At 38.8% G+C, this 20,470-nt stretch overlaps 1 protein-coding gene across 1 annotated transcript in view; it reads right to left on the minus strand.

Moving 5' to 3' along the window:
• Window positions 1–20,470, minus strand: part of LRMDA (leucine rich melanocyte differentiation associated) — a 693,265-nt gene that overhangs the window by 482,791 nt on the left and 190,004 nt on the right. The window lies entirely within an intron of this gene.

The raw sequence follows: 20,470 nt of genomic DNA on the forward strand, positions 1-20,470 counted from the left end.
AACTAGGTCAGGTTGCTCAGAAGTCTGTCCAACCTGACCTTGAATGTTTCCAGGGATGAAGCAAGGCACACGTAAGTGCTACATAGAATTGTCTAGTACCAGGAAAGGCATCCATACCAATCTCTTCGGCTAGAAAAAAACAAAACCAAGAAAACAACCTAACTTAGTCATCTAAAAAACAAAACCAAGAAAACAACCTAACTTAGTCATCTTCTGCTGTGTTTGCCCTGCAACAGATGAGGTCTGCAAACAATAGCCCAATATAATTATGATACTGTTTCCATTCTCGTTTGAAGATTAACCCACAGTTTTAAAAAAAGTCACAGCAATGTAGACTCTTTTCGTTTTGTTCTGGTTTTTTTCCCCTGCGTTTTGGTTATCCTATTTATACCAAGTGAAGTAAATGTTAACATTTACTCTGGTTATGGGCTGATGAACAAATGAAAGTATTTATTTGTAAGTGGCATTCTAAGAGATGTTTCTGGTCAAAAATCCCCCACTATCTGAACAAGCAAAATATTGCTATTGAAAGTAGAGGAACTTCCTAGTTTCACAAGGATTCTCAGCCTCTTTCAAGATGCATCATACCAAGCAAGATACTGATTGAAAGACAGAAAATTAACAAGGAACAGAACTAGCAACAAGCAGCAATCCATAAAGGAATTCTCGGTATCATTATAAAACCCTAATTATCCTAAATTTTGGAAAAAAAATATTTTGACACAGAAAGCTTGTCATGTGAAAAAAAAAAATAGCATTAACCTATTTCATACTTGTAATAATGCTAGGCCAAAACAGGAATGTATATAAGCATATGTAAGTATAGAGAAGAGAGATTTTTAACAAAACAGAATTACAGCTATCACAGCAGTTTGTGGATAAATTATTAGGTTTATTACTCCTAAAGTAGTTGGAATAGAAGTGTTCCAGCTGTTACATCTGATCACCAGCACACTGCCAATTTTCTCTGCCAGATAGCCCTTTTATGCATTGGGGTACTTGTTGCAATTAAGGGATTTTCTCACTTTAGAATTCTGTGATTTACAATGTTGTCTCAAACATTCAATTGTATGAACTATATTCAGTTCCTTTTATTCAAAATTTGCTGCATACAGAACCAAATGAAACCACCAAGTCAATTTCCAGGGAGAAACCCAGGTTAACATCTTTCTAATTGTGCTTTCTGCATTAGTACGTTGCTGCTGGTATGTCTGGCAGCAAATAGCTAGAGTAAACCTTACAGCGTATTTGTAGGAAGTCTTTTTAATGGGATGCTTTATGCTACAGTAATCCCTCACTATCTTCAGAACTGTATTTAAAATTGTGGGCTATTCTACTAGAACTAGTGTGTTATGTTTTTTTCCCTCAAAACTGTTTGATTTTTAAAACAAAATATCTAAAGCCAGAAAACAGTAGATGTTGACCAGTGGAAAAGCACAAATCCTCTACTATTCTAAAACATCTCATCAGTAAGATAAACCTACTCAACTGCAGATCTCTATCATCATTATATTTACTCAACTCCTTCCATTCTATAGTATCTCAAAATACATTACTTATTTCAAAAGAAATAGAAACATTTCACCTACTACTAGAAGATGCAACAACACTAAGGCTAGTAAAGTGTATGTAATGGTATAGTAGCATACCTGGGGAATGAAACAGGAGACTAAGGAAATTAAAACTGACTGTACAGAAAGTCCTTAAGTAGGTATGATTTATGTATTTTCTCAGGGTATTTAATCAAACCACATATGAGTTTTTTGATAGCTTTTTGAACAGTGACATATATTCAAATGATTACTCAGAATACCAGTTAAAGACAGCACATGAAAAACAACAGTCCTCCAAAGCCTACCAAAACAAACTTCTAAGAGAAGAGCCCACCTTCCTAATTACTAGGGCAACTTCCTTCAGAAACATTAGCTTTCCCTAAAGCTTTCCCTAAAGCTTTTCCTTTACAGGGCTAATCAAGCCCAATATTGCTTAGCTTGTAGTATCTGACAAAATACTGCTACACCACACAAGGTGGTCTAGCACATAAATTCAGAGTCTCAGCAACTCTGAGCTACATTCCCAGGTAGAAGATACAGGAACATTCCTCAAAAAAGTGATGTGTCACACAGAGCCACAAATGCCATTCTGTAGAGGTCTCCTACTGACTATAATACACGACTTATACAAAAGACTGCAGGTTCCTCATTGTTTTATAGTTCTGGTCATTTAGATTTTTCTTAAGTGATAGCAGCTTTTTGAAAATACCTCCTACACTTATCCACAAATGTATTTGGTCACTGAATCAATTCAGGGCCAGAACTAGCTTCTTTTCTCCACATTCACCCATCTCCTAATTCCCTGACACAAAAATGGCACCTACACTGCAGCCCTTCTGCACCTCTTCAACCTCATGAGGCAAGTGATCGCCAACCAGCTGCCCCAGTATGCAAAGGACCAACTGTTATGTTACACTATACAGCTCACATATAAAGTCAGATAGCAATGTCCCTCCTTCAATTTATCAAACTAAAAAAGAATCTTAATTTATTTTAGCCACTAGTGAGTTAAGATGGAGTAATCAAAAATTATCCTATTAAAACATGACCCTTTTATCAACCTTCATTCACTAAAGAAAACTCAGCTTACATTGACTAAATAACTTTTCTCACCTTCTCCACTGCACCTTCAAGAAGAAAACATAAACCTGTCTTGGCTTTCAGCAAACAAATTATTCCACATACAAAAGCTGTGCTGAAATCCACATGCTCTGCTCAGAAGCCTCACCTTTAAAAATAAAAATTTAAATTTGAAGTATTCACAGAATCACTGAATCGTCTAGGTTGGAAGAGACCTTGAAGATCATCCAGTCCAACCATTAACCTAACATTGACAGTTCCCAACTACATCATATCCCTAAGTGCTATGTCAACGCAACTCTTAAACACCTCTCAAACACCTCCAGGGATGGGGACTCCACCACCTCCCTGGGCAGCCCATTCCAACGCCTAACAACCCCTTCTGGAAAGAAATACTTCCTAATATCCAGTCTAAACCTTCCCTGACAAAACTTGAGGCCATTACCTCTTGTTCTATCGCTTATTACTTGGTTAAAGAGACTCATCCCCAGCTCTCTGCAACCTCCTTTCAGGTAGCTGCAGAGGGCGATGAGGTCTCCCCTCAGCCTTCTCTTCTCCAGACTAAACAACCCCAGTTCCCTCAGCCACTCATAAACTCTGTGCTCCAGACCCTTCACCAGCTTCGTTGCCCTTCTTTGGACACGTTCAAGTAATTCAATGTCCTTTTTGTAGTGAGGGGCCCAAAACTGAACACAGTAATCGAGGTGCGGCCTCACCAGTGCTGAGTACAGGGGCAAGATCCCTTCCCTGTCCCTGCTGGCCACGCTATTTCTGATACAAGCCAGGATACCATTGGCCTTTTTGGCCACCTGGGCACACTGCTGGCTCATGTTCAGCCGGCTGTCAATCAACACCCCCAGGTCCTTCTGTGACTGGCAGCTCTCCAGCCACTCCTCCCCAAGCCTGTAGCACTGCTGGGGGTTGTTGTGGCTGAAGTGCAGCACCCGGCATTTGGCCTTATTGAAACTCATACAGTTGGCCTTAGCCCATCGCTCCAGCCTGTCCAGGTCTCTCTGCAGAGCCTCCCTACCCTCAAGATCAACACTCCCACCCAACTTGGTGTCATCTGCGAACTTACTGACGGTGTACTTGATCCCCTCATCTAGCTCATCAATAAAGATGTTAAATAGGAGTGGCCCAAAATCAAGCCCTGGGGGACACCACTAGTGACCGGTCACCAACTGGATTTAACTCCATTGACCACAACTCTTTGGGCCCGGCCATCCAGCCAGTTTTTTACCCAGCAAAGCGTGCGCTCATCCAAGCCATGAGCGGCCAGTTTCGCCAGGAGAATGCTGTGGGAAATGGTGTCAAAGGCCTTGCTAAAGTCAAGGCAGACAACATCCACAGCCTTTCCCTCATCCAATAAGCAGGTCGCCCTGTCGTAGAAGATCAGGTTTGTCAAGCAGGACCTGCCTTTCATAAACCCATGCTGACTAGGCCTGATCCCCTGGTTGTCCATTATATGACTTTTAATGGCACTCGAGATGACCTGCTCCATGACCTTCCTTGGCACCAAGGTCAGACTGACAGGTCTATAGTTTCCTGGATCATCCTTTCTGCCTTTCTTGTAGATGGGTGTCACATCTGCCACCCTCCAGTCCAATGGCACCTCCCCAGTTAACCATGATTTCAGGTAAATCATGGAAAGCGGCTTGGCGAGCACATCTGCCAACTCTTTCAGCATCCTTGGGTGTAACCCATCCGGTCCCACAGACTTGTGTGCATCCAAGTGGTGTAGCAGGTCTCTGACCACCTCCTCTTCAACTGTGCTGACCTCATTCTGCTTCCTCTCCCCATCTCCCAGCTCATGAGGCTGGGTGTCCAGGGAACAGCCGGTTCCACTGCTAAAGACTGAGGCAAAGCAGGCGTTGAGCACCTCAGCCTTTTCCTCATCCTTAGTTACCATGTTTCCCTCTGTATCCAGTAAAGGAGGGAGATTCTCCCTAATCCTCCTTTTGTTGTTAATGAATTTATAGAAACATTTTTTATTATCCTTAACAGCTGCAGCTAAGTTCAGCTGATATGTGAGGCATCCCACCACGTTTCTGTTATAGCTACTATGTCATAGTTCTCATGCTGCATCATGGCTTCAAGCTCCCCATTTGTTGCTCATACTGCGTGTATTGGTATAGAAGCACTTGAGATGAGCTAATGAATCCAACACCTTTTTATGAGTGTGGGCCCCATTCCCTACTAGACCCTTCTCGGGTGCTTCCACAGTTCCTAAACATCTTTCCCTTCTCTCAAATGAAGTGGCAGAGGGAGAGCCCTCATCAGTCCACCATCCTTCAAGCTTTGGCATGCTTCCCTTGAGCTTGTTCCCAACAGGCCCAGTTATCTCCCCATCCCCCCTCATATCTAGTTTAAAGCCCTGTCAATAAGTCCTGCTAACTCCTGCCCCAGAAGCCTTTTCCCCCTCTGGGACAGCTGCATCCCACCTGTCTCATTTGTCACCAGCAGACCAGGTGCCTTATAAACCTTGCCATGATCAAAGAACCCAAAATTCCGACAGTGGCACCAGTCTGAGCCACGTGTTATTCAGATGTGTTTTCCACCCTCTTTCAGTGGTTTTCCCTTCCACTTGAGGGATTGATGAAAACACCACCTGAGCTCCTGAGCCTTCAATTAGCCACCCCAGTGCCTTGAAGTCCTTTTTGAGTGACTTAAAACTTCTCTCTACCACCTCATCTTACCTTCCTGGATAACCAACAAAGAGTAGTAATCAGAGGGCTGCACCAGAGCAGTGACCTTCCTTTCAATATCTCTAACCCGAGCCCCAGGGAGGCAGCAGACCCATACTCCCTATGGTATGGGTCTGGTCAACATACGGGCCCCTCCGTACCCCTCAGAACAGAGTCACCTACTACAATTACCCTCCTTTCCTTCTTAATTGAAGAAGTTGCAAGTCATGGGGCTGAGGAACAAGCTGTGGATGACTCACCAGACGGGTCCTCATTTCCATCTTCATTTGGCTGGCCGTCTAGTTCCCAAGCCTCATACCTGTTGTATAATGACAACTGGGAAGGTGAGGCAGGCCGAGAAGGTTTGTGCTTGCCCTTCCAAGAAAGGACCTGACTCCATTCCCCCCTGTCCCCCACATCCCCTCCTTCTGCCTGGTGAGAGGAGGGGAGGGAGTCATGTGTTTCTTGTAGAGCCTCCACCTGTTGCCTTTGTCTCAGAGTGTGGCTCCACCAGTCAAGCTCGTTTTCACACTCTTTGATCCTTCTCAACCCTTCTACCTCCTCCCTCAGTTCAACCACCTGCCTGAGCAGATTGTTCACTTGATCACCCCCCACACAAACAGTGTCTCTGACTCCCTCTGGTTCAAGTGCCAGGCTCAGGCACTCTCGGCAGGCAGAGACCTGCACAGCCGCCTGTTTGTGCAGGACCTCTCTCTGGGTTCCCACATTCCTCATCACTCTGCCTCTTGGCCGTGTTGTGACCACGGTCTTCTCTCTGGCCAGGAGGGAACCAGTCCCTGGGTGCTGTTTCCCACACGCTGTGCTCTCACGTCCCTGCAGTGCTGTTCCTTCCCTCCCCTCTCTCCGGCACTGGACAATTGCTTGCAGGGATCGAACGTCCCTTGTGCAGTGGCAGAGACTCAGCCCTGCCCTACAAGCTGCCGCGGGGCACTCACAGTCCAGCACTATCCGCTCACCCTGAGCTCTGCAGACAGTCGCTGCCCTCCCACAGGGTTCTTATCACCTGACCAAGGGTGGGTGGTGCTGGTTCCGCCCACGCTATCCCGGCAGAGCCCACCCCGCTCGTTACCGAGGGCGGGTGTGAGCTGGGCTCCTCGGTAGTGACCGCCGGGGCGGTTACAGCTCGTTCAGAACAGGCGCCACCGGCCCTTGGCTCCGCCCTCCGCCCCGCCGCCTCAGCGGCCCGCCCACCGGCTTGCCAGCCTCCTTAGAGCCGGCTAGCCGCCTTCTTGGCTCCAAAAGATTCAAAAGCCCCCCAAAAAAGCTCCTTGCAGGTCCCTTTTGCCGCGATCCACTCCCCACCCCCACCCCCCACCCCCCCCCCCGCCTTGGGCCACAAGTACAGAGTTATTAAAGCAGGTAATATTTCAAATAAGTCCACAGTATGGAACGAGCATAGAACAGAGAAGGAGATGAGAAAACTAACCAGAGAAAACTCCACAAACTCTGCCACTTGGTTTCTCACCAGCAAGAAACCCTCAGAAAAGCTAGCATGAGATGTTCTTAAAAACAGCTGTTTTGCCATTATGATAAACCAGACTGTTACTAACTCAAAAGAGTGAAAACACATCACTAAAATAACAGGTACATCACTAAGGGTCAGCAACTTCTTAAATATTTGGTCTCTGAAGAGACCTGCTGTCACTAAAGAAAATTAAGTTAACTGTAATTGGTAGTGGTAGGCAAATCAGAGTCTGCAGAAGGACAGTAATGCTGAATAATCTGCTAAAGTTTACATGTTGTTTGATAAAGCATCTTTCAAAGACCATAAGGAAGACCTTATAGTCTCTTAACTTTCAGCAAATATTGTTGACAAATTCAGAACCTGAAGATTACATATGATTTATACTCAAGTCTCTGGAGTTATTGTTAACTTTAGAATCAGAGCTCGCCCTTCCATAGATTTCAGGGCACACACAGCTGAAGTGCTTTGCAGAATGGTCACAGAAATATTAGTCAACTAGACAGCAACAAGGAGAATATCAAATACATGATTACCAGTCAAGTACTGTTAACTATGAAAGCACGTTGGCTGTCATTCACTGTATTTCTGTACAGACAGTTTGCTCACATGAAATCCTTGCTCCAAGATGTTCAACCACAGTTGTTCTAATTAACTTTCCATTGTTTTACACATATCCAATATAGACTCTCCAACATACCAAGAGGTTGTCACAAATACTCAATTTTTGAATATTTTGATACAACATGAGAAAAGAGGAAAGAGGAAAAAAGCATTGAAGTGTGGTGTGTTTTTTTTTTTTTCCCCCTCCAAAACAAAATGAAAATATATGCATTTATTTACCTACAGAAGGAAAGACAGGCCATGTCTCATATGCATGCTTCCTTTTGTGGCTATCCTTAGTTGTACATTGAACGACTATTTAATCTATGATGTTTATTCCTTCCCTGTTGAGATAACTATAATGAACAATTACAGGGTGATGTAAATCACTACTCTAGGCGCTGCAAAACATGTCAGTCTCACCTGCTGCCAAACTGAATTTTAGGAGTCCATCAGGAAATTTTCAGAAATTTCATTTGGCACTAACACGCAAAAATCAAGCAAACCAAAAATGTTAACAGTGAAAACCTACATTAAAATTTTAAAAACTTGTCTTTAAAAGATACCAAGTAAAAAGAACTCATGACATTTGGGGGGGCATCTCCACACAAGGCAGACTTCTCTTAACACTGTCTAAAGCTATCATCTTTCTTCATGCACACTGCTTTGGTCTTTATACATGCTACGTAATTTATGTAATTCCTAGCACGAGACCATAGCTTTCTAAAGATAGTATTCCGTTAATAACAAGCAAAAATAAAAGAACAAGAAACCCAACGCCTACCCCACAGTAAACTGTATTAGTGTCACACCGTACCAGGTTCTGTACACCAGGACTGCAAAAGGCATATTCTTCATCTGCAGTCTGGCCATGTGTTTCACTTGTCTTCATTGCGTGGACAGGTTTCTCTCCAATTTTAAATTAATTTTGTATTCATGAGTTATATTTAGAGTAGCTTACATCAAAGCGTGTCAGAAGCAACAGTGTCCCTTTCAAACACTGCTACATGAGTTTGCAAGAGTTGATTCATCAATCACATTTCTACCAGTTCCTTAGTCAGACCATAACCAATTCATAGCAAAGTAATGCATTGCACAAGGAGCACAGGATCACCAAGAAAGAAGTTATCACAGCATAAATGAAAGATAAGCAAATATCTCATTAGGAAGGTTTACTTCATATCTTATTGCCACGTAACAAGGAAAAGTTTTATAACATAAACATCACTCTACCAAGACCTCCTGGAAATTTAATTTTTGTACATTGTTTTAGAGCACTTCCAGATCTTTCCAATGTTGTGTATTTTAAGCATCTGCCTGAAGGAAAACAGCACATAATTTTCACTTGAGAAATCAATCCTCACTTTTGATGCAAGATTCTAATTGAAAGAAATGAACAGCAATTAAAAAAATCAGCTCTGAAGAAATGATAAAATTACAGTATGTTCTGGCCATTAGGAAACTTACATACAACTTGAAGTTGTTATGAAACTGTATTTCCTGAATATATGGGGAATTACTATTTGCTTCCAAAACCATTAATATATACGTAGTAGACCAGGACTATTACCTTCCCAGGTTGTACTGTGACAAAACAGAGGGATGACAACAAAGATGGGTGGAACTAGATCAAGTCTAGACCCACCTCCTTTCCCACAACACCGTGAAAGAGCACAGTGGAAATACTCCCTCACCTCACACCCTGGCAAAGGAATTGACATGATTTAAAAAAGAAAGGACAAAATTAAAGGTTTTGGTTTTTCTTTCTTTTTGACTAAGAGGAAAAAAAACCCACACAGAAGAGCTTTTTGTCAAGAATAGACTATCACATGAAACTATGGGACCAGAGCAGGACAAAAAGCTGACGGAAGACCATAATAGAATTCCAGTTTGCCCAAAGTCACTGTTCTGAGCACAAAGCGCATTTAAGAGATTGAAGCACATAAGTCTGTGTTGATTATACAATTTTGTCTAGAAAACACACCTCCAACATCACTAATTAGGGAGCAATCATATTTTCCAGTACTGTGCAAAGTTCATCTGCTTGTTTCTATTAACATTTACTTCTGAGGAGTAAAACTATTGACCCAGGGCATCAAGAACATCTGCAGTTTTGGGAAGGCTGTGTTTAAACTATGGGAGAACAGAAAGGGTCCCAGAGGTCAGTTGCTAGACCAGAGAGGGTGCTGCAAAAGGTTGCCCATCCCAATGGCATTGTAAGGCTCTAAACTCTGCTCAGCTCCCACCACCTGAGCGCAGACAGGGAGACATCAAAGCATATGAGCACTCCAAGGAGCATCCAATGCAGTGGCAGAGAGGGAGGGAGGGGGGCAAGCTCTGCCGGAGAGAACAGCGTCTACAGGATTCACAGCACCCCCTGAACTGTGGTAAGTGGATAAGTATCTGAAAGGATGTGAATCACTTGAAACTCAAATGTGAGCTACATGAATATGAAAAGAATGCTAGTAGTTACGCAGAAATGACAAATTCATCAATCAGAAATGGAAAAAACAACACAGGAGCATAGAAAAGTCATTAGGCAAAAGTGAAATATTCCAAAAATACTGCTTAATCGAAAGCTGAATGCAAATGAATACCTGCATTTTAAAATCTACATATGCAAGGTGTTAGCTTGTCAGTTTAATCCCACTCCCCCTTCACTCCTCTACAAAAATAGTCCAGTTGATTGACTAGGGCCTATGCAATGTATACGATTGGTACTCAGGAAGAAGTTAAAACTGATAGCAAACAAGATCATATTTTTAGCTATCAAGTCCTGATATCAAAGGCATACAGTTCTAATGGCCAAGTATTAAATACCACATTGGCATCCTTTGTAACAAAATAATAAAAATAAAGTTTTCTAGCCATGCTGGTTTTCCCATTTTCCTTTTTTTAGAATATATTAATTAATAACAAAATACCACACATCAATAGTCAGCCCTATATGAAGGCATGAGATTACCTTCTATCTTTCTCAGTATCAGAAATATTTTCCTCCTATTAGATATAATTACTTTTGGACATACTTTTGAACATTGGGAAAGCCCCATAAAGTATTTCTAGTAAAATTCAGTTAAATAAGTTACCTGAAAGTCTGAAGCTAAAACAAAGCATCAGCCTATTGCAGATGGTTGGCATATTATTATTTTGGTTGACGCTAGTAATGCTAACAACTAAAAACATTTAAACATACAGGTAGCATTTGTTAACTTACAAATTCCTTGCTTCAGGAAAGAAAAAAATACAACTACTACAGCATAAAGAAAAAGCTGACTATGCAATCAAAAGCCCAAAGGACCCAATTTCTTCATAAGGTACCTGATGGACATCGTGACAGTCTGATTACCTTCTACCACCAATTTTTGGAACATGTGAAAAATACTGTATACTTCTTGCTGGTATGTGGTCCAAGATGACTCATAAATCTTCCTTTATCTCCTTCGTGGTGTTAGCAGAAAAGGATGAGTTGCTTTTTTCCATCTCATTCACATGTCTTTCTGTCTGTTACCCGTGCCCTTGAGCAAAGATTACTGATGCCCTGCCTTTGATATATGACACATCACATACAGCAGCTTTTCATCAAGTGAATTAACCTGAAAAAATGCAAACCTACCTGCCAGTTGCTTCCCAACTTTACACTATTCCTTTGTGTACCTCCTTCCTAACATGCCACACACAAGGCATGCAAGAACAAGGCTACCAGACACAGACAATTAAATTGTTATTCAGTGGACACTGATGTAATCTACTACTACTAAATATACTACTTCATATTTACCTTCATAACTGATTCCAATTGTAAAATATCCTGTTAGTCATATTCGTAGCATGAAAAATAGATCTGTTTAAAAATCCAAGGACGAACTCTCTGCTCAGATCACCCCAAATTATTGCTCTGAGTCATGTATAATAAATGCAATTCATGTAACACATTACTGATACAGCTCTACAAACAATTCTGCAATGCTAATCAATACAGAATAATCAGTCAGTATGCTGCATATTGTCTTTTTTCTTACAATTCAAAATATATTTTTATATTCCAAAAGCACTAACGTCTTAAAATGTTAACTCTCTTCACAATGGTTGACCTGTTCAAAAAAGTGATTTTTAATATATGAAATTAAAACTCAATTGCACTCTTATTTTCCTTAGTTGGGGTCTTTTAAGAAAAACACGCAATAAATGCATTTGTGAGGTGCTCTCTCTTCTGCATATTCCTTCAATCTGACATTTTAAAGATGCCAATTAGATAACTACTATGCTACTACTTAGCAAGATTCCCACACTAACCTCTCTGAGACTTTTTTCTGCTTGGGAATTTCTTCCACTGTACATGATTAGTGGGTTTACATTTGTAACTGATTACCGACAGGATCTCAAATAAATTTAAGTACAGGAGTTCCTAGACACTTCAACATTTTTGTTGACAGGAAGTTGTCAGTTGACAGTTTCCTGAAGACAGGAAAGTGAACTCCCAATATAACTCTGTTGCACAAAACAACACCCTAAAATACACATGCTGCACCTTCCATAATGAAAAAAAAAAGAGATATTTTTTTCTTCTTTTATCACAGTTGTACTATATCTTGTAAAGAAGGCAGTGACTGAAAAATATAAACATTGATATATATTTTCCAATGAATTGGCTTAAGAGTAATGTGTAAAAATAGGATTAATGGTACAAAGCATGTACTATATAAAAATAGCCTGTAGAAAGAAGCATTAAGCAATTACAACTCTAGCACTGAAGGCTCCAATATTATAGGGTAATATTTCCTTAATGTTAGACTTCATTAACCCTAAGATAATCTCTCATAAATTTTGCTGATTTTTAAGAAAAAATAAATTATGTTTATTAAACTACTGAATATGTTTATGAAAACAAGACATAATCTAGTGCTATAAACTTCTTGTCTTTATCTGAATAATCAGGAAGCTCATAAATAAAATATCATATAACAAAGTGAGTGTTAAAATTCATTACCGTAATAGCTATGCTCATGATCTATTTCATTAACACTCCTCCTTTCTTTGAATAAATGGGTTCTTTGGTCTACCAGAGCAAGGCCATTTACAAGACAAAATACTAAGCTGCTTTTTCTCATTTTCCCTTATCTGTTCCATTCCCAACTTTCTAAATTAATTCTTCCTTTAAATCTTATTGTTCCTTTCAGTGGAACTCACAGCACATTAGAGAAACTTGAAAGAAATATAAGCAAAGAAATGGGTCTATGGAGTATAAGTTAATTAGGAATCTAAGTGACTGGTGATGAGACTTGATGGCATATGGCTTTGGAATGAATTTAAGAAGCTTAAGTTCATTTAAAAATAAAATATAAATATATCAGAAGTTCAAAGAAAGTTATACTTCAAATTAAGTCATGCTAACGTTTCAACCCCAATACCATCTAAAGACAACAATATATGACGGCATACCAGTTTTATCTCAAAAGTTTCTTCTCACCAACATGGATCAAAAAAGCCAGTAGCTGTTAGTGAGGTGGTAATACAGACACTTACAATTAAACATTAGCAACTGCAGAAGCCACCATCTACAATCAAGTACGTAACTGTGGTATTCAGTTTAACACACTACTCATTAATAACCCCATGCAGAACGTGCTTTTCAGTCCTCACAGCAACAGACCATCTTCATATCCATCAACCTCGACTTCATTTTTTTAATCCATTTCTGCTCATTTCATATATCATATATAGGACATGATCTGGATAAATCCTCTAGTATAACATAGGGGTTGCAAGAACAGATCCTTGGGAAAGCTGCAACAGAATAGTTATGAACTACAGGTGCTGGGAGATTTCCAGATGCTGTAGCTGCATAATCACGCAGGGACTGGAACTGACATGGATGGACATGGGAGGCTAAAGGCTCTGGATTGCCATAAGCCTCCCTCTCCGTAAGAATGGAGCAGCAGTCTTTTAAAAGTTCATCCTCAGGGGAATGTTTCGTTTGTTCCAAGGCTTGAAAAAGATGCAAAATATGTAACTCCACTAACTCCACAGGCCCTGTTTAAGGCAGGGAAATGCAAGAGAAGAGGACCAGGCTCTACAAGGAGAACTTGAAGTATTTTATATACAGAAAACTACAAAAATGTATTGTCAGACTAAGCAGCTACCAAAGAAGGAAGGTATACATGTAAGCTAGATATTGCTTTAAACGGGTTTCTTAGAAAATGTTTTTGTTTTCCACTCATAGAAAACCACTGCAACTACAACAAACTGCAAAGGGGTACAGTCTCACATCTTTCATAAGAACACAGTATTGGCACTCCAAGCACCACTATCCATGAGGAAAAGTAACAGCATCTGTGAGAAACAGGATCAGCTGAAAAGTGCCATTAACCCAGTAAGTGTTTAACTTACATTGTTCACTTCTTCTGCAGAACTCTGAAGAGAGGGTAGGGGAAATACAGTACATTATACATGCATTCTAGGCCTGTATATTCATTTACATAGCTTTTTCCCCACACTTTGAATAGGCAAATTTGCCACCAGAGGACACTGGTTTATCAAAGGAAATTATATACAATTAAATGCAAAGTGTAACAGTACCTTTTATCTGATATAACTGCAGAAAAAAAAAAAACAGAAAAGCTTTGCAGGCTCTCCTAAATCATTATTTTTCAACCTGATCAACTAGATGAACAATACATTGCAACTTTTAATAATTTTCATGTTAATATTTAACCTCTAAGTCTAGCTGCAATTGATTATCATTATAAAAATCTTAGAGCAGCAGGTTGCCATAGCAAGCCGTAACATACAACACAAGAGCCCCTCCGCAGAATTCCTTGATCATATTGTTTTCTGTATCACCTTCATCAGTCTTGTCCAAGCAGTCTCATGAGGCATATGCGTTTCCCCTGAACCCCATATTGAGAGCTACCTGCATTTAAACCAGTATGTATGGCAAGGGTTTGCATTCTTTTATCTAGGAAGAACACAAATGCTAGAGTAGAGATTAGAAATATGTAAACACAGTTTAAGTATCAGCAATGGTTTAGATGATTAGGTACAGACATATTTTGAGAACGTGCATTTTACAAAGAGTCAAAAACCAAAATACTCCCGAAAGCTTGAAGAATCATATTTCAGTTAGTGTAAAGTAGCACTCTCAATGCTGGGAACTCCCGAAACCCAGGAATACAGAGCAAGACACAAAATCATCAATATCACTCATTTTATTCATGTACGAAGATAAAATATTGGATATAGTAGATAAAGCATTAATAAATTATTAGAAGCTGTTAAAAGGTATTATAGATAAGCAGCATGTGCATTATTGATCATGTAATCTACTGGACTGCACAACCAGTTCGTATAATGGATTGTTATCCATTCAATTGCTACTGCTATGAACTATGCACGTACCCTAATGTGGATGGTAACTCATTTTCTTTGTTTTCAATACTGACATAAAACAGCTGAAAAGCAACAACAAAGTTTTCAGGAAACACCAATATTTTTCTTTTTGAGGTATTTGGGTTTTTTTTCCTGCTGGTTTAGTTTGTTCTTTTGGAGGGATTTTTTGCCAACTGCATCTCCAGGAATCAATATTCTTCCTGAAACAGCTCAGAGCTAAGTACCTGAGTCACCACCTGCATGCAAATCCAGTATGGACAGTGCTGGTCTGCAAGTTTTGAAATGGGAGGAGCTAAAGACAGTGCTGAGATATCACAGAGGACTATGGCGTTCAATCTTTACTGAGCACCATCCAGAAGCAGGTGGCACCACACCTGCAACACAAGGACCAATGACCTTAATAATGCATCTTTGTGTGTAACTTATATTCACCACCAGTGCAGGTGGCATTCAAGTTGGTCAAAACAGTTCTAGAGAGAAATAAAATTAAAAGAGAGCTGAGTTGTCAGTGTCAAATCACAACTGATGAATGAGCTAATCTACAAGACTTTGCTATATGGGAAGTCTATCTCTTGGACACACAAAGCAAAAAGAAAAGGAAAAACATCAAAGGGAAAGCTTGCATTAAAATTATGACTTTACAAAGATTGTGGATTGCCCATGACATGTAATAAGTCATCTGTCTCTCTTAATAAAGAGAAGTCATTATTTACTAGTGAACTAACACCAGTAACTGTGACAAGCAAAACCAACAAAGCCCATAAAAACATAAAAAAAGCTGTTCTGTGCATTTAGAGAAAGAGAACACGTTCGGTGTTTTAGACGAAAAAGCATTTAGGCTTACAATCTATTTTAATATAACTTCCATTACATGTTGGGAAATGAAACAAACATCAAGAACTCATCCTCATTTCCGACTTTTACAGGAAAAATTGAAAACACTTTCTTTTTTTAAAGTATTAAGTCACAGGAATTTGTTTAATGCTTTGGATTGATACTTACAGGTGTTAAAATTAACGTGGCCTTTCAAACAAATGTACTAATGCTCCAGTACTACATCATCTGTAGTACTGTAATACTGTAACTTAAAGAAAAGTCTCATTTCTTCTTCTAAATATAAAGCACATTCCCAAAATTGGGTTTTCTGTAGTCCATTATATGCCTGCTGTTTTCTCAAGTATTTCAATCGTCACGCAGATGATGCAGTCAGGTGTCAAGGAACTAAGAACAAGGATACGATTAAACTGGTTTACCATATTATTTTTCCATGTCAATAACGTATAGGTTTTATCACTACTAGGACAATCCTTATAAGAATAAACTGCCAAACACACACTATACCGCTAGGTAATGCTACCAAAACTACACTTTCCATGTCTTAAAGAACACAGGATTTATTTACTAATATTTTGGGATATTAGTCTCACTCAGACCTGAAAACCAAAAAAAACTTCAATTCAATGTAATTAAGGCAGTTAAAGGTTTATTTGTGTTTCACATTTTCTTGGCTTTAAAAAAATAAACTAGTATATTAAACAGTAGTTATTACCATGTCCCATAATTCCTCAAGCATCAACTAGAACTGATTTTACTTGGCATGTGTTTGAGCCTGTTCCTATTATTCATTTGTTTTCCATACAAAGTTTTCAACAAATGTCAATATGGTTTTCCTGATAAAATTCCTGCTTTATATGTTTAGGAATTTCTTAATACTATAATTTTCAGAATCAGAAAAGTCAGGTTGCCTCCGATAAGCTTCTTTTAAGCTTCGCTCTCCTTTAAGAATGAAGCTGTTCTGATAAATGTATAAACCAATATACAAAGCAGGTATTTTATCAAACCACTGAAGCATTGCTCTAAATTTATATACCAAATCTTAAAAATTATTAACTCTGCAAGAATAAGCAAATGGATATATTATCTGGTGGAAAATTCTGCTGAACAGTTACAGAATGTATTAGCTGATCTCTCAAAGGGAAAATTTTTCTAAGGTCACTACTTAATTGAAAGCGTAATTCAAAAAAAGTTGCCAAACAACAAATACATCTTTGCTAGCAATTCTGAAGGTTGTAATGCTTTGACAAAAACAGAAAAGCTTCCTTTAAGTATTCAAAATTTACTCAAGTAATACCATAACTAAATCTATTTTACAAAACCAGGAAACTCGCTTTAATTAACTATAATTTTAATCATAATAGTGATTTTAGCCTCTTAATTGAATTATTTTCTTCCAAACTCCTTTTACCACTAATAAATGAAAGACATGAAAAACTAAATTGCATAATAAAGCATGAAGGACATACAGTTATGAGATACCATGCCCCTGAGAAAAGCAAGCAGTGTTTTATGTTCAATGAAAATCTTAAGAGCAACATGCAAGAAAATTAGATAATATTCTTCAAACAATTATCAACCACATTTCAGAAGTGAATTTTAAAAATATTACCATTTCTCAAGAAATGAGAAAAGCTGTAAATCAGTGGCACAAGCATACACAACCCTCTTTTCCTTAGTGATTTCTAAAATACTTTACATAATTATTGGAAATACATCTTCCCTGTCATTTAAGGTCCTTCAACATTTGACAATTATGTAACTAGAAAACCACTTGATTTGGCAGCTAGTAATGCCCCAAATGATTATACTGTTGACATAGTTTAACAACTCAATAATATCAAAAGTATTTTTTACTTTTTATCAAGAAAAAAACTTTTTAGAAATTTAATCGAAAAAAATATAAGCCAACCATTTTTCACTTGTGTTGAACTGCAAATCAAACTATTTCCTTATAAATCTAAATTCTATCTCCTAGCATGAACACCTACTTATTTTAGGCAAGTATGTTCAGGTGAGCTGATAACAGAAAACTTGTTTGGCACATGCATTAGATATGATTTGAACTCCAAAACTGAAATGAATGACAATGTGGTGAAGAGGTTTTTCCCTCATGAACACAAGGCACGCCTGTGGTTTCCTTTCAAGCAACATTTAGGGCATGCATATCCCATGCACTGGGAAGAGCAAGGAACTAAGAACAAGGATACCATTAAACTGCAAGGAACAGGTAGCACAAGGCTCACAGCACTAACATAGAGCCGTTATTTGTCTCATCTCAAAATGCTAAGAAAAATAAAATTTAAAAAAAAAACATTCAGAAGCAACTGAAGAAACCTGATTATTCTCTACAGCCTATACACCTAGATAAACTCAGCCTAATATTTTAAAACACTGCATTTCATCAAGGGGTTCTCTAGGTTTTCCTTAGCATGGGTTACATCTCATTCCTGACTCTGTCCTCTCCCATGGGATGTTTTAATGGCTTCTAAAGATGAACTGCTTTAAGAGCAGCATTATTTCTATACAGCTTGAGTTTATAAGTAAAAAGGGAAACAGTGCACCACAGCAAGTGTGTGAGAGAGCAAACACAGAGAAAAGAAGTGTAGATTTGTCAGTGCTATGCAAATAGCCCCAGTTCTCCACGTATCAGCCAACCACTTTTTTGGGCTACCCAAATAAGCTGAGGGATGAACAGTTATTCAGCAAATCCCACAATATTGGAACTTTGGGATAGTCAGTGAAACTGGTAGGACATCAATTTAAAATTTATAGAGCACCCTTCAAAAACTGACTAGTGAATTTAGGGAGCTTTCTGCTGCAGGAGGTTATGAATGCAGATGGTACCAGCAAATACAATGTGGAATTCTACAAATTCATGGACAACAAATCAATAAATGGATATGCAGAGGGATGTATGCCCTAACATCCTTAATACAATGATGCTGGGGAGCTGAACAAGGGTAACTGGCCAAACCTGCCTGTTCTTCCGAAATAGCAACTTGTTGCCACTGCCAGACATGGAATGATAATCCAGATGGACTTGGCCTCAGCCACAGAGTGATGCTTCTTAGGAACTACTACTATGCACATGCAAAGACCTGAAACATCTTTTTTTCGGTTCAGTATAGATTCCTACTCAGGCATAAGTAAATCAACATTTAAATATTACATCTGAAAACTTCCCCAAATTATTTGTGTTTAGACAAGATATTCCACCTTTACAGCCACTACTTACATTAGTTCACTATCTACAGTAAAATATAACATAACCGTGGTAATAAACTAATGCCAAATTAGGATTATGACTAAGGAAAATTTGACTCATATAGAACTAAATAGTTATAACAGAAGCGCTAAAAGAGAGACACCAGTCAAACCAATTTATTTTTATCACAATCATTGGTATGATATATCCCCTTTAAAAAGCATGCAGAAAATGTAAGGTTTATCCTTCCCTTTCTATGAACGAAGCAAAAAATGATGACCATACTGCCCCATTCTGCTGAAGGAATATAAAGCAATGGAAATCCTCCCACTATCACACCAAGGCATCTTTGTCACCTGAGCAAACTCTGGCTTCTTTACAGTATTTAACACTGTGCAGTATGGCTATGCCCAGAGAAAACAGATAAGGCTTTATCAAAACCAGATAAAGCAACTGGCAGTCATTTTGGCTTCAGTAGAAGCATCAAACAATTCCTTGTTTGCCAGACCAACAAGTAAATGCTGCAAGAAGATATGTAAAATAATAGAATAAAATTAAATTGTTCTTGGGATCTTGATCAGCGACACCACAACCAATGCTTCTGTGATTATTTGTAGACACACTGCACCAGAGTATTTTGATTAGAATAAAAAAAACCTAAGTAAGGTTATTCAGGTGCCAGCATGCTTTCCTGAAATTCTAACCAGTTCCAATCAAAGTATATGCTCCACTTATTTATATTTGCCTAGAGGTTGAAACAGGCATAGTAATTTCCACTTTTCAGCCCAACTGTAAGACTCCTACACACTATTTAACGTTTCCCATATTTACCCCAAGTGTGTCAGTGTTTCTGTGATAAGTTGGGTTTTGTTCCTAGCTCTTTCTCTGCATGGACATACATGATATGTGCATGTACAGATGACACAATTTAAAGAATGCAGGAACCTTTCCCGATGGGATGAATAGATTTAACATCAGCAAAAACATTACTGCAAGTAAGATTCTTCATTTTTATACACTACTGTATATTTTTTATGATTCGTGTATAAGATCCTATTAAATATTTAAACAACAATATCAGTAAGTAAACTCTTTAAATCAGGCATCCTCTATACTGTATAGTGGGAACAGATGTGCTCTTATTAAGGCTATATTGTAACTCAACAATAATTTGTCATATTTGACATATTGTTAAATTATGTGCACCTGCCAGAACTGTAGTAGCAATTACAAACGATATATACACCACTTCTATTTTAAATACCTAAACAACTTATGGAGATGTGAATATGATGTATGGAAAAATTGTAATTTCCTAAATGTCATCACCAAACAACACCTAATGTCTCACAATTTCTTTTTATGTATATTTTATTATAGCACCCAACTGTTTCAACACTCTAGTGGCTGGACTTTAATGTGGTTCAAGCAGCCCCAAGTAACATCACCAAATGTTTAACATCTGTGAAAGTTGGACCAACAAATGCTCATATTTTCAGGAGGTCATGCTGGCCAGATTTCATTAACAATTACTTTACATTTCAGTTTTCTTTATAGCTTTTTAATTCAGGACGGACACGTAAAGTTCACCTTAGTTAAACTGTTAAGTTTATTCCGAACCCATATAATATCAATC

Source organism: Strix uralensis, chromosome 7 (genome assembly GCF_047716275.1).
Source record: "Strix uralensis isolate ZFMK-TIS-50842 chromosome 7, bStrUra1, whole genome shotgun sequence".
NCBI classification, from domain to species: Eukaryota; Metazoa; Chordata; class Aves; order Strigiformes; family Strigidae; genus Strix; species Strix uralensis.